General features: G+C 42.0%; 1 pseudogene; it reads left to right on the top strand.

Annotated features, from left to right (window-relative positions):
- The first annotated feature begins 13,143 nt into the window (after nt 1-13,143).
- On the top strand, nt 13,144-13,622 carry LOC142451098 (large ribosomal subunit protein eL29-like; annotated as a pseudogene).
- The last annotated feature ends 1,684 nt before the right edge of the window (nt 13,623-15,306 follow it).

Below are 15,306 nucleotides of genomic sequence, written 5' to 3' on the forward strand. Positions count from 1 at the left end.
TTGATGCTCTCAACCAGTGCTCCTCCCGTCAGTCTCATTACCCCCATGCAGGGACTTCCTCCGAGCCTGGGCTTAGGTATGCGGGACCCAAGAGAACACAATGAAAGAACATGGCGTCAGATGAGCGAGCCTGAGAAGTCCTATGGAAAGATCACGTTGCACAAGGGATGGATGAAGTTACTGTACTATCTTGAGACAATACTGTTTGCCGCATATCACAAATAATGTTGTACTTCAGCCTACCTTCATGTCTGAAGCGTTCACTATAAAAACAGTGTTTCAACTCCTAAAGGCCAACAGACCTCGAACTACTAACAGAATTTTTTTATGTTTTTGCTGTCTTTGTTTTGTCTTTTTTTTTTAACCTTGTAAATTTTGTATGTTAGTGGCTTTTTTGTCTATCAGCGTGTCAGTGTTGCTGCTGTCGAAGCAATGTTCTTATGTGCCACTTGGGTGCTGTCAAAGCCATCTGCATTTGTATGCACATATTACTATATCTGCAGGTCCACCTAGATAAGATAGGCTGGACAAACAATGAGAGAAGAAAACAACAGGACCAACCGTCCCGGAGGGACATGAGAGTGTGGGAGGTAGGGGAAGGGAAAAGGTGTTGGCCAACACAGGGACAAGGGAAAAGTGAGTGATTCAAAACCAGTGCCAGGGAGGGGAAGGGAGGACTGGTAGGGAGTGACCTAAGGGCGAGGTAACTGAGAGGAATTACTGAAACCAGAATGAAGGCTGAACATGGTAGTGGGACGGGAGGAAAGCATAGGGAAATAGAGGAAAGGAGTAGGAAGTAAAGGGCATACATAGAAGTCTAAATACAAACATGTACATATGTAAATATATTTATGAATATGGGGGAAATAGGCCTATGTACATATATTTATAGGTTCAGTAGTAGGGTAGCAGGTGGACATTGGGCCTCCTCAGCACACTTCCTCAATACAATAGCACCTTGCCCAGCTAAATGGTCATTCCATGATACCCGCCTTCCCGACATAATCACTGAAGACAGACGTGTGTATAAGCAAATGTGGTGAAGAAAGCTGATGGTGCCCAGCTATCAAAAAGATATAACATCTGGGGTCTTAATGGCTTGAAGACAAACAAGAGGCCATCTAGCTCAGAAGCAACAAAGCCCACAGAGAAGAAGCACACAGCCCAAGCGAATACAAGGTGTTGAATGGACCAGGTAGCAGACACCAAGGGACAAAAAACATCATTGTGTGATCGCCTTCCTCATATAAACGCTGAAGAAGAATGTGTGCACAAGCAAGTGTGGTGAAAAAGGCTGGTGGCACCCGGCTATTGAGAGATATAGCGTCCGGGGACTTAAAGATTGGAAAGTAAACAAGCGGCCATCTAGCCCAGAAGCAACAAAGCCCACATGGAAGCAGCACACCAACATGTGTGATCGTGAAGGGCAGAGGGGACCAGGTTTCAAACAACAAAGGTGGGGAGAAAAATATCACATCACTGTGAATGAGGGGAATGCGTGATGGGGACCCAGTGCCCATCTGTAGACAGCTGGACATCCCTTGCAGAGGGGTAATGGGGAGAAGATGAGTCACTCAGGGTTCAGTGTAGCAACAATGAAACCCAAAACCTTCCTCTAGTTCTTGAATGCTTCCTCCCCTCCCAATTATCATGATCCCAATTCTGCCTTGCGGACCCAGTTAGGCCAGAGGATGCATAGCGGTGCAGTAGGGATCTGGAAACACAGGGAATCTAGGACGGATGAGCCCCTCAGGACCGGCAGTAAGAGTGGCAACACCAGGAGGGAGGGGGTGTAGAAAGGGAGAACCAATCTTGGGGATCTAGGTGTAACCTCTCTGGGGGATGGGCAATGGGAAGGTGGGTGAGGGGAGACACCGAGCAGTGTAAGGTAAGATAAAATAATAATTTATAAACTATTAAGGGTTTGGGGAGAGGGGGATCAGGGAGGGATGGGGAAGGGAAAAAAGGAAAATGAGCTGATTCCAGGAACCCAAGAGGAAGACGAATTTTGAGACTGACGAGTGCAACAAATGTATAAGGGTGTTTGCTCAATTGATGTATGTATGGATTATGATCAGAGTTGTATGAGCCCCAGTAAAAAAGATTTTTTTAAAAAAAAGCAGTGTTTCATGAGGTGAAAAATGGTCCCTCAGAAGGACTTGCTCTTTTTTTTAAATTAACTCTCATGTAGCACTCCATCGCCTGCCAATCTCCTTCATATGTGTTAGGTTGGGTTCTCTAGGGAAGTTAAATCAGTGACACTTGTGTTATATACCAAAAGAAATTTATATCAAGAAATTAGTTGTGCTGTTGTAGAAATAAATAAGTCCAATCCAGTTCAATTCAGGCTTCTCTTGACTCATGGAAGCTGAAAAACAGGAAGTAGGATGAAGAAACAGAGACAGCAGAGGCACAGGCTAATGGATGCAGAGGTCCGATGTTGGCCAGATGAATGCACTGTTGGTCATCCACTGGTGGCATCTGTGATCGACAGGCGACCTCCAGGGAACAGAGGAACCAGAAGCAAGATCCAGAGGTGAAGAGCCAAAGAGGATTTGGCCCTGTGATGTCTCTCCGGTTATACAAAATAGCTCATAATGCCAAGGAGGTGTCATCAGGCTGCAACCCAACTGATAGGTCGGGCTCATCTAGTTGACATTTCCCTAACCGTCACAACACGAATACCTCCTTTGGTCTTGACAATTAACCTCTGAGGTGGAAATTATCCTTGCACCGTGTTACAACTATGAAAATTGAAGTTTAGGTATTTATAGTTTATATTATTTTGATGCATCATTATTACTATACCATTATATAATATAGTCACTAGTATTCATACTATATTACTTTCAAGCAAGTGCAATATGGTTATACAATCAGTGCTGATAAATATAAAATATTAAACACAAAAATATTGTTAATGTGTCTATTTCAATTCATAACAACTCGATAGAACAGGGTAAATTTCCCCCATAGGGAGCCCTATGTACAGAGCAATTGATGGCTTCAGAACCTCTGACCTTGGGTTCTCAGTCAAATACTAACCGCGCTGAACTGCCAGATCCCCTGTAATAAATATATGTTTTTTAAATCAAACCCTCTGACATCACATCATAGAGACTCTATGAACAAAGTAGAACTTCCCCCATAGGGTTTCCAAAACTATAAATCTTACTGACGCAGCCTGCCACATCCTTCTCCCATGGAGTGACTGCGGGGTCAAACTGTAACCTTTGAGTTAGCAGTGAAGCTCTTAACCACTGAACCACCAGGGTTCCACAATACATATGAAAGTAAGTACAATAATTATAGAAGCCTGTATTAAACAAAAATATTACTGTGTGAAGCTGTTGCCCTCCATTGAGGTCTATACACTTCTGAAGACAGTATAGTCTGCAATCTTTAATGTACACAACATCAAAACTCAGGTCTTCCATCCTTGAAGGGCTCCCATTGTGTTCCTTTTGAATAATCTTTCAGTTTAGGGGACAGAAAGGAGTCGGCATAAGCCATATCAGGACTATAGGGTGGATAGCATTAGGTTCCCCAGTGGAATTCTCCTAGGACAGCCGTTGCTACCTGTGTTAGTCCGGGTAGACTAGAGAAACAAATTCATAGACACTCATATGTGTATAAGAAAGATCAATTGCATATTGAGAAAACATCCCAGTCTAGTCCAGATCAAGTGCATAAATCTAATATTAGTCCATATGTCCAATACCAGTAAATAAACTCCTCTTGGGACTCATGCAGCCATGCAATAATGTTGAATGCAGGAAGATCACAGGCCAGTGGGTGGGAAGTCTTGTAGATCCAGTGGAAGTGAGAGGATCTCAGTGCTGGCAGGTGTCTCCATGTGGCTCTTCCAGCTCCAGGGCTCTGGCTCCATGCAGCTTGGCAACAGGAATGTCTCTTGGGGAGACGAAGCCAAGACTGTGGGTCTGGCCTATAGTGAGATGTTTATCTCGATAGTGCTTCCAAATGAGGTCACCAAGCTAGTACCTGATTGACAGGCTAAATTCCACCCCTTTACTCTTAATAGTCTCAAGTTGACACCAGATTATGTAACTACCATACTTCCCTAGAAGAATGAGAAGGGGAGTGGGGAGTTTCAGTGTAAATTTCCAGAACTTTTTCTCACTAACCTCATTTTCAAGTTTCTTAGAACTTCTTCATAATAAGCCACTGTGATTGTTCTGTGTCCTTGAAGAAAATCTATCAAGATTGCCCTTTGGACACCCAAAAAATATTGCCATAACCTTCTGAATTGAACTCTCTGCCTTCACTTCATTGTTGAGCTCTTCCCCATCTTACTTAAAACAGTTGATCCATTTCAAAACTGTGGTTTTAGGTGGGGTGGCATTCCCATAAACTTTGTGCATTGTTTCAGTGAGTTAGGAAACTTGCCACTTGAGTTCTATTAAAATTTTTATATTAACCCTGAAGTCAAATAGTACTAAAAATGTACTGTTTTCTAAGGCATCCTATTAAGACTAAGATGAGTGTGTTATTGAGAGAGCTTGACTAAGCTCATCCCCTGGTATCAGGCACAGTTTCAACTCATTTTGTTTGGGATAAATTCATGCATATTCTGAACTGGAGCCTTAGGAGCAAGACTTTTGGATTTATCCTCTTACAGAGCCATCAATAAGTACTAAATGAGCAAACAAAACAAATCAACACTGAAACACAACATGATTTGGCCATAATTGCCAGTTCTTTGTCAGTGCCCTAAGGAAATGCAACATGAGCTAGGTTAGGTTTGATGAAGCTAGGGAAAGTTTGGAGGGAAAACCCAAAAGGAAGGGCGCACTAGAAACCTCTGCAAGGCGATGCTGACTCACAAGGAAAGAGAGAAAACCTTGAGGTGGAACTTTAGATGGTTGCAAACTTTACCCTACATGCTTAGGAGGACCAGAGCTTGTACTTCTATTTATCTTTTCAATAATAGCTTCAAAAAATCATAGCCAATTTAAAGAACTTCCAGTTCAGAAATAGATAAATGTAACAAAATCCTTGGTATTGAAACATAGAAACATTTAGTTTTCATATTTAATTATTAAACAATTTTCATTCATCAGCAGATTGATTGTGTTTCACTTGCCTAATCTAGAATGGGAAACAATTTCCTATCATCTCTCCCCAACACTAGTCCCCAATATTATTCTAAGAAATATCAGATTAAAGTTTTGATGACGGCAATTGTGTGTCACTTTTAGAACTAAATTAAGCCTTCTTCAAAATTAATCTTTGAATATGAGTCCTACCTCAATGATATTGCACAATGAAAAATGCTCAATCAGTTTAAGATGCCAATTTTACTATGTAAATGTATTTGGAGGCAAAGAAATGAGGAGGTAAAATCTCGATTCTGTCTCTGAATGTTTTAAAAATTGGCAGAACAGACGGGAAACCAAAGACCTCCAAGCACTAGTTAGACATAAATGAGCACTGCAGAGTAGAAGGAAAATTTCATATTTCTGCTCTACAAATGATTTGCCTCCAACCCTTTTCTTTCAATATCCTTACTTTGCCACTTAAAGTTCCTTAACCTTGAAGGGGCTGAACAATAGTTATTTGTATCTCTTCATTGTTTATAAATCTGTCCCAGATAGGCACTGGAGCACAGAGGCCAATTCATATTTCAAATAATTCAATATATTTCTTTTTATTTCTCTACTGTGTAGAAAAATAATAACTCCCAGGATTGTAATCTCCTTTTTTAAAATGGGTCTTTAATGATTTACAAGGGTTTGGATGTTTTATTTTTTTCCTCCCTAAAAGAAGGGAAATAAAACTTTTCATGGATTCTCTTCCTGGCTGGCCTTCTCAAAACACCGATATGTAAAACAAAAGTTATAACGTTGGGAATAAGCAAATTGAAGCCAAACCTCTCTCCTTGGCAAGTTGGGCCCTTTACCAGGCTTACCATCACACCTTTAACCACAGCCCCTACCCTTCTTATTGTCATGCTCAAGAAACTCTGAGTCTAAACCATTCTAGCCCTGCATCTAGGCCATGCTCTTCTGCTTCTTCATGTATAATGTGTGGGCACATGCACACACATGCGAGTGCATGCACACACAAACACACACACAAACACACACACAAGGCCATGAGCTAATGCCACCCCATGCTGAAAGGCTCTCTACTCCAGCCAGGGTGGTCAGTCTAACCTTATCTCGTTGTATGAGTATAAAACAGCATTTGCTTCTTCAGAGTTGATAAGTCTACCTGAATATCAGCCAAGGCACCTAATTTTACCACAAAAACTGCATTAAAAATGTGCTTAAAAACTTGGCTTAAGATGGTCATTGGGCCTCCACTCAAGTACTCCCTTAATGCAAGAATACTTGGTTCTACTAAACTGGCATTCTGTGATGCTCACCTTCCCGACACAATCGCTGAAGACAAAGCGGTGCATAAGCAAATGTGGTGAAGATAGCTGATGGTGCCCAGCAGGCTTGAAGGTAAACAAGCAGCCATCCAGCTGAGAAGCATCAAAGCCCACATGGAAGAAGCACACCAGCCTGCGTGCTCACGAGGTGTCAAAGGGATCAGTTATCAGACATCAAAAAACAAAAATTCATGTCATTGTGTGCTCACCTCCCGGATACAATTGCTGAAGACAAATGGGTGCATAAGAAAATGTGGTGAAGAAAACTGAAAAGATATAGTGTCTGGGGTCTTAAAGGCTTGAAGGTGAACAAGCAGCCATCTAGCTCAGAAGCAGCAAAGCCCACATGGAAGAAGCACACCAGCCTGTGCGATCACGAGGTGTCGAAGGGATCAGGTATTAGGCATCATCAAAACAAAAAATCATATCATTTTGAATGAGGGGGAGTGCAGGGTGGAGACCCAAAGCCCATCTGTAGACAACTGGGCATCCCCTTACTGAAGGGCCACGGGGAGGAGATGAACCAGTCAGGCTGTAGTGTAGCAATGATGAAACATACAACTTTCCTCTAGTTCCTAAATGCTTCCTCCCCACCCTAATGATCCTAATTCTATCTTACAAATCTGGGTAGTACACTGGTAAAAATAAGAACTGGAAACACAGTGAATCCAGGGCGGATGATCCCTTCAAGACCAGTGGTGAGAGTGGCGATACCAGAAGGGTGGAGAAAGGGTAAAGTGGAAAGGGAGAACCGATTACAAGGATCTGCATGTGACCTCCTCTCTGGGGGAGGGTCAACAGAAAAGTGGGTGAAGGGAGACATCGGACAGTGCAAGATATGACAAAATAATAATTTTTAAGTTATAAAGGGTTCATGAGGGAGAGGGGAGCAAGGAGGGAGGGGAAAATGGGGAGCCTATGCCAGGGGCTTAAGTGGAGAGCAAATGTTTTGAGAATGATGAGGGCAATGAATGTACAAATGTGCTTTACACAATTGATGCATGTATGGATTGTGATAGGAGTTGTATGAGCCCCTAATAAAATTATTTTTTTTAAACCCGCTTAAACTTGAGCATATCAGTTTACTATGCTTTACAATAGGTTCCTAGTATTATTAATATTTATACTAGTTGATATTTATTGAGAAAATATTTAAAACCAACCCGCTTTGAGTAAGCACTTTTATTAGGCATTATGTTAATTAATTTTCAGATATCCTATATTTAAGTAGTGTCATTATCATCCACACTTTACATAGGAAGAAATAAAATCTTAGCATTTAAGTACCCTTCCCAATACTACACGGCTAGTGAAAATGGGATTTGGATCTAAGTAATTGTACTCAGGGCCCAAGTTCCTCTCAGTTCAAAGGCCTCAGTGCACCCTCCACTTGACTACCTCTGTCTTGGTTACCTAGTATTGTTTTAACAAAAGATACCAAAAGTGGGTGGTCTCAAAGAAAAAAAATTCATTTTCTTACAGTTCTGCAGACTAGCATCCAAATTAGGATCTCAGTAATGTCCATCACTGCTGCAAGTTTCTCTCCAAAATTTCTGATGACCACTGGAAGTCCTTGGCATTCTTTCCTTGCAGACAAGTTCTCACATAGCATCTGTCCTTCCCTTGTGTGTATGTCTCTGTCTGTTCTGTTCTTTTTATAAGACCATTCAGAAGTCACTAGGCTTCTGATCGACCCTATTGTGGCATGGCATCATTAAAATAAAAAGAAATTTCTATTTCCAATCAGGGGCAGGGATTAAAATTTCAACATATATTTTGGAAGGACACCATTCACACCAGCTCCTAAATCATTTAAATTCAAGAAAAACAGAATTTATTGCTTTCTCTCTTTTTAATTTAAATCATTTTATTGGGGGCTTGTGCAACTCTTATCACAATCCATACATCCATCCATTGTGTCAAGCACATTTATACATTTGTTGCCATCATCATTCTCAAAACATTTTCTTTCTGCTAGAGCGCTTGGTATTGGCTTCTCATTTTTCCCCTCCCTCCTCCAAAGTCCCTCCCTTATGAACCCTTGATAATTTGTAATTCTTTTTTACATGTCTTACAATGACCTCTGTCTCCCTTCATCCATTTTTCTGTTGTCCCTCCCAGGTTATATATAGATCATTTTGATCAGTGCCCTCTTTTTCCCCCAACCTTACCCTTATCCTCCTAATATCGCTACTCTCAATATTGGTTCTGAAGGGTTTATCTATGGGTTCCCTGTGTTTCCAGCTCTTATTTGTTCCTGTGTACAAGCTCTGATAAAGCTGGAATTGTAAGGTAGAATTGGGGTCATAATCGTGGGGGGAGAAAGCTTTAAAGAACTAGAGGAAAGTTGTATGTTTCATCGGTGCTATGCTGCACCCTGATTGGTTCGTCTCTTCCTTGTGACCCTTCTGTAAGGGGGTGTCTAATTCTATACAGATGGGTTTTGGGTCTCCACTCCACTCTCCCCCTCATTCACATTGATATGATTTTTTGTTCTGGGTCTTCGATGTCTGATACCTGATCCCACCAACATGTCATGATCACACGGGCTGGTGTACTTCTTCTATGTGGACATTGTTGCTTCTCAGCTAGATGGCCACTTGTTCATCTTCAAGTCTTTAAGACCTCAGACCAGCTTTCTTCACCACATTTGCTTATACACACATTTTATCTTCAGCAATCATGTTGGGAAGCTGAACATCACGGAAAGCCAGATTATTAGAACAATGTGTTCTTATGTTGTGGGAATACTTTTGTAGAGGCCCAATGTCTGTCTGCTTCCTTAATACTGAACCTATAAATATATGTACATAGATCTATTTCCCTATCATTATATGTAAAGATATTTACATATGGACATGTCTTTATTGAGACCTCTATAAATGCCCATTTGTCTCCTAGTTCTTTCCCTATTTCCTTTTACGTTCCTCTTGTCCCACTGTCATATTCGGCCTTCATTCAGGTTTCAGTAATTCCTCATGGTTACATTTCCCTTGATCAAGCCTTATCAGACCTTTTACATCCTCTTCTCCATCAGTTTAGATCACTTGTTCCCTTGTCCCTGGGTTTGTTATCACCCACTTCCTTTCCCCTGCCTCTCCCTCTTCTGTGTTCCTCTGGAACCTTTGGCCCCATTGTTTTCTCCTCCAGATTGTTGATCCCACCTATCTTATCTCGATAGACATGCAGAGACAATAAGCACAAAAACAAGACTGAGCAAAACAACAACAAAAACCCAAGGATAAAAAAAGCCTATGTGTAGTTCCAGGTCTGTTTATTGACCTGTAGGACTATTTTCCAGTCCAGTCTGATGGGGGCACCACGCCCTGACCCCAAAGTCTATTTTTTTTTACTTCCCGGAGACTACTTTGCTTTTCTCACCTTGCTTGCCCTTAGAATGTCGACCCAGTGTGGTGGGCTCAGATCGGGCACAATTCCCACACTGTGCCTCCAGTGGAATTGTCCCTCTTTGCACTATGGGTCAGTGAGGGACATTGTGTCTCCTGGTGGGACCAGCCCTATGGTCCTCTCTGGAAATTGGGTTCTCTGAGCAGGAATATTCTCCCCAGGTCTTGTGGGCTAGGATGTGCTCCCCTCTCTCTCCTTCCCTCTTTGTTGGCTCTTATTTGCTCTGATCAGATGTGCCCCTATCCCTGAGCTGTAGCTTCATGCTGTCCTATGAAGTGAATTCTTCTGGGGGTAGCGGGAAGGGTGTCCACATAGTTGGGATTGAGACCATCCCCACAGACCTCTCTATAAGTTCCCTGCTTCATCAACAAAGTCCACATGGAAGAACACACCAGCCTGTGTGATCGAGTGGTCCCAAAGGGATCAGTTACCAGGCATCAAAGAACAAAAAATCATATCATTGACTGCACACCTCCATGATAGGATCGCTGAAGACAAATGGGTGCACAAGCAAATGTGGTGAAGAAAGCTGATGGTGCCCGGCTATCAAAAGAGATAGTGTCTGGGGTCTTAAAGGCTTGAAGGTGAACAAGCGGCCATCTCGCTCAGAAACAAATAAGCCCACATGGAAGAAGCACACCGGCCAGTGCGATCACGAGGTGCCCAAGGGACCAGATATAAGGCATCATGCAAAAAAAAAAAAAAAAGATATGTGTGTGTATGTATGTGTATATATGTGTATATGTATATATGTATGTGTATATATATATTATATTAAATGAAGGGGGAAGTGCAGAGTGGAGACCCAAGGCCCAAGTGTCGGCCAATGGAGATCCCCTCATAGAGGGGCTTAAGAGAGGAGATGGGTTAACTAGGGTGTGAGGTAGTATTGATGAAGAACACAGCTTTCCCCCAGATCCTGGATGCTTCCTCCCCCCAACTACCATGATCCGAATTCTACCTTGCAGGGCTGGATAGGACAGAGGCTGTACACTGGTACATATGAGGGTTGGAGGTACAGGGAATCCAGGGTGGATGATACCTTCAGGACCAAGGGTGTGAGGGACGATGCTGGGAGAGTGGAGGGTGAGTGGGTTGGAAAGGGGGAACTGATTACAAGGATCCACATGTGACCTCTTCCCTGGGAGAGGGACAGCAGAGAAGGGGGGAAGGGAGACCCCGAATAGGGCAATATATGACAAAATAACGAGGTATGAATTACCAAGGGCATATGAGGGAGGGGGGAAAGGGGAGGGAGGGTCGGGGGGTAAAAGAGGACCTGATGCAAGGGGCTTAAGTGGAGAGCAAATGCCTTGAGAATGATTGGGGCAGGGAATGTATGGATGTGCTTTATACAATTGATGTACGTATATGTATGGATTGTGGTAAGAGTTGTTGGAGTCCCTAATAAAATGTAAAAGAAGAAAAGAGAAAAAAATGATTAGGGCAAAGACTGTACAGATGTGCTTTATACAATTGATGTATGTATATGTATGAACTGTGTAAAGAATTGTATCAGCCCCAATAAATTGTTAAAAAATAAAAAATAAATAAATAAATAAATAGATGGATAAATAAATAAATAAATAAAAAAGTGCCCTGCTTCATGCTGGTATGTTACGTTCACTTCATGGCACAGCAGGTTAAAGCCTGGTCCCTCTCGCCCTCTCCTGTGGAGATATAAACTATACCCTGGCCTTGAGTTGACTTAGTGCCCTGTCCCCCCACTACCCTTGTCTTTTTTCTTTATTTTTCCTTTCTTTTCCCCTCCTTTTCAGTTGTCTGCCATGTGTTTCCCTGCATTGGGTCTGGCCCTTGCCATAATACCTCGACCTCACCCCAGGAATGGATATATTCAGTAGGTTTTCCCCTATGTCCTTTTTGCATTTTTAAGCTTACCTCAGCAGACTCATGTTGTACTTGTTATTTTGTGCTTGGCTTACTTCTCTTAGCATAATTTCCTCTAATTCAGTGGTTCTCAATCTATGGGTCTCGAAACCTTTGGGGGTCGAACAAATCTTTCACCAGACTCGTCCGATTTACAACAATAGCAAAATGACAGTTATGAAGTAGCAATGAAAATAATTTTATGGTTGGTGGGGTCACCACAACATGAGGAACTGTATTAAAGGGTCATGGCATTCGGAAGGTTGAGAACCACTGCTCTAGTTCTTCCCATGCAGTGATAAGCTTCATACGTTCATCACTGCTTTTTAGGGATGTGTAGTAGTCCATTGTACTACACAGCTTTTCAATCCATTCATCTGTTGATGGAAATTTGGATTGTTTCCAACTCCTTGCCGTTTTGAACTGTGCCACAATGAATATTGGAGCACAGATGTCTGGCCATGGTTTGTTTCTTGCCTCTACTGGGTATATGACCAATAGGGGGATTGCTGGGTCTTATGGTAGCTCAATGTTCATCTCTTTTAGGAATCCTCATATTGATATCCATAGTGTCTCTCCATATCTACAGTTCTACCAGCAGTGGACAAGAGTTCCTATCTCACTACAGCCTCTCTAACACTTGTTACTTTATGATTTTTTTAATTGGGCTATTTTTGGGGGTGTTAGGTGGTATCTCATAGTTTTAATTTGCATTTCTCTTGTGGCTAATGACTGGGAACATTTTCTCATATGTTTCTCATTCAAATTTCTGTCTTTGGGAAACTTCTGTTCAGGTCCTTTTCCCAACTCCTCAGTGGGCAATTAGTTTTTTTTCTTTTTGTAAGCTAGCAGAGTACTGTAGATTTTAGTAATAAGGCTTTGTCTGATGTGTCATTGCTTAAGATGTTTTCCCAGTCTATGGGCTCTCTTATGAATTTTGTTGATGTACACAGGTGTTTTATCTTCAGTATATCCCACTCATAAATTGTGCCTCTTCTGTGTTTGTGTCCCTCCCTAGTTCTGATAGTCTACGTATTCCCTGGGCCAAGGTTCTCGGGTTAGTCCCAATTCACTCATTGATGGCCCTAATAGGTTGGGGTTTTAACTCAAGGTTGTGATCCACCTTGAGTTTATTCTTCTGCATGGAGTGAGGTAAGGGTCTTGCTTCATTTTTCTGCAGGTAGATATCTATTTTTAACAGCACCACTTGTTGAAGAGGGTATTCACCTCCAATTTGATATTTTGGGGCCCTTATCAAAGATCAGTTGTCTTTATGCTGATGATTTTATTTCTGGGGTTTCAGTTCTTTTCTATTGGTCTGAGTATCTGTCCTTATATCAATACCACAATGTTTTGACCTCTGTGTCTGTATCATAGGTGCTAAAGTGCTCTCTCTCTTTCTCTCTCTCCCAGTCCCTGGCGCTCCGGGAGCTTCAGGCGTCGGTGCAGATATGGCCAAATCCAAGAACCACACCACACACAACCAATCCCGGAAATGGCACAGAAACGGCATAAAAAAACCCCGGTCACAACGATACGAATCTCTTAAGAGGGTGGACCCCAAGTTCCTGAGGAACATGCGCTTCACCAAGAAGCACAAGAAGGGCCTGAAGAAAATGCAGGCCAACAACGCCAAGGCTGCGGCTGCTCGCGCCAAGGCCATCAAGGATCTTGTGAAGCCCACCGAGGTCAAGGCCAAGATCCCAATGGGCATCAACCACAAGCTCAGCCGACTGGCCTACATTGCCCACCCCAAGCTTGGCAAGCAGGCTCGGGCACGTATTTCCAAGGGTCTGAGGCTCTGCCGGCCCAAGGCCAAGGCACAAAGCAAGGCTGATGCTCCAGCCAAGGCCACAACTCCAGCAAAAGCTCCAAAGGCGCCCCTGCCCCAGCTCAAGCTCCCAAAGGCCCCCAGGCTCCTACAAAGTAGAGTTCTCTGTGAGGGCGAGAGGGACTGGTGTGAGCCCTGGGCTGCTGCCTGCATGGCGCTGGTGTCTTCTTGTGCTGTTTGTTGTACAAATAAACCCACGTGGCACTGTAAAAAAATTAATAAATAGGTGATAAAGTTAGGTAAAGCAAGCACTCCCACTCTGTCCTTTTTCTTGAGGAGTTCTCTGCTAATTCTGGGTTTCTTCCCTCTCCATATGAAGTTGGTAGTCAGTTTTTCCAGTTCTTTGAAGAAAGATGATGGTATTTGTGTCAGGATTGCATTAAACTTATATAGTCGCTTGGGCAGAACTGACATCTTAACTATATTCAGTCTTCTGATCCACAAACATGAGATATTCTTCCATTTGTTGAGGTCACTCTTGGTTTCTTGTAATAGTGTTCTGTAGTTTTCATCATAAAAATCTTTTGCTTTTTTTAATCAGGCATATCCCTAGATACTTCAATTTGTGATTGGCTTGTGTGAAGGGTACTGCCTATTTGATCCCTTCTTCCATAGTTTTGTCCGATGTGTATAGCAGTCCGATAGACTTCTAGTTGTTTAATCTTATATCCTGCCACTCTGCCATATTCCTTTGTTGCTTCCAGTACTCCCCTTCTGGAACTTTTGGAATTTTCCATATATAAAATCATATCTTCTGTAAGTAATTATCATTTCACCTCTTCCACAGATAAATTCTTTTAATGTCTTTTCTTTGCCGCATGTTGTTAACGAGGACATCCAGTAGGATGTTAAATAAGAGTGGGGACAAAAGGCATCCTTGCCTGGTCCCCTTTTTCAGTGGGATTGTTTTTGTCTTTTCTCCATTGACTACCACATTGGCTGTTGGTTTTTCATATATAGCTTATATTATATTGAGGAATTTTCCTTTCATTCCTATCTTCTTAAGTGTCTTAAACAGAAATTGGTGTTGGATGTGGACAAATGCCTTTTCCACATCTATCTTATCAAGTGATTCTTACAATTTTTCATGTCAATTTGGCAAATAATATTAATGGTCTTTCGTATGTTGAACCATCCCTGCATCCCTGGTATGAATCCCACTTAGTCATGGTGAATTATTTGTTTTATATACTTTTGTATTCTATTGGCCAGTATTTTGTTATGGATTTTTACATCAATGTTCATTAGGAATATTGGCATGTAGTTCTCAATTCTTGTTGGACCTTTGCCCGGTTTAGGTATCAGAGTTATACTAGCTTGATAGAAAGACTTCGGGAGTTTGCCATCTTGTTCTATGTATTGATGTCAGTACTTCCCTGAATGTTTGGTAGAATTCTCCTGTAAAGCCATCTGGTCCTGGGGATTTTTTTGTTGGTAGTTGCTTGATAACCTTGCCTATTTCTTCTATTGCTCTGGATCTGTTGAAATTTTTTAAGTCCATGTGGGATAGTTTAGGGAGGGATTGTTTTTCCACATATTTGTCCATGTCTTCCAAGTTCTTGAATTCATTAGAGTACAGGCCTTCATAATACTGTGTAATTATCCTTTTGGTTTCCTAGGGTCCGTTGTAATGTTTCCTGTGTCATCCCTCATCCTTGCTGTTGAAATTTTTTCCTTCCTTTTCTTGAGTAGGTTTGCCGGGGGCCTGTTGATTTAGTTAATCCTTTTTAAAGGACTAACTTTTAGCTGCATTATTTCCATACATTTCTTTTCCTTCTCATGA

The sequence above is a fragment of the Tenrec ecaudatus genome, chromosome 6 (genome assembly GCF_050624435.1).
Source record: "Tenrec ecaudatus isolate mTenEca1 chromosome 6, mTenEca1.hap1, whole genome shotgun sequence".
In the NCBI taxonomy this organism is placed as follows: Eukaryota; Metazoa; Chordata; class Mammalia; order Afrosoricida; family Tenrecidae; genus Tenrec; species Tenrec ecaudatus.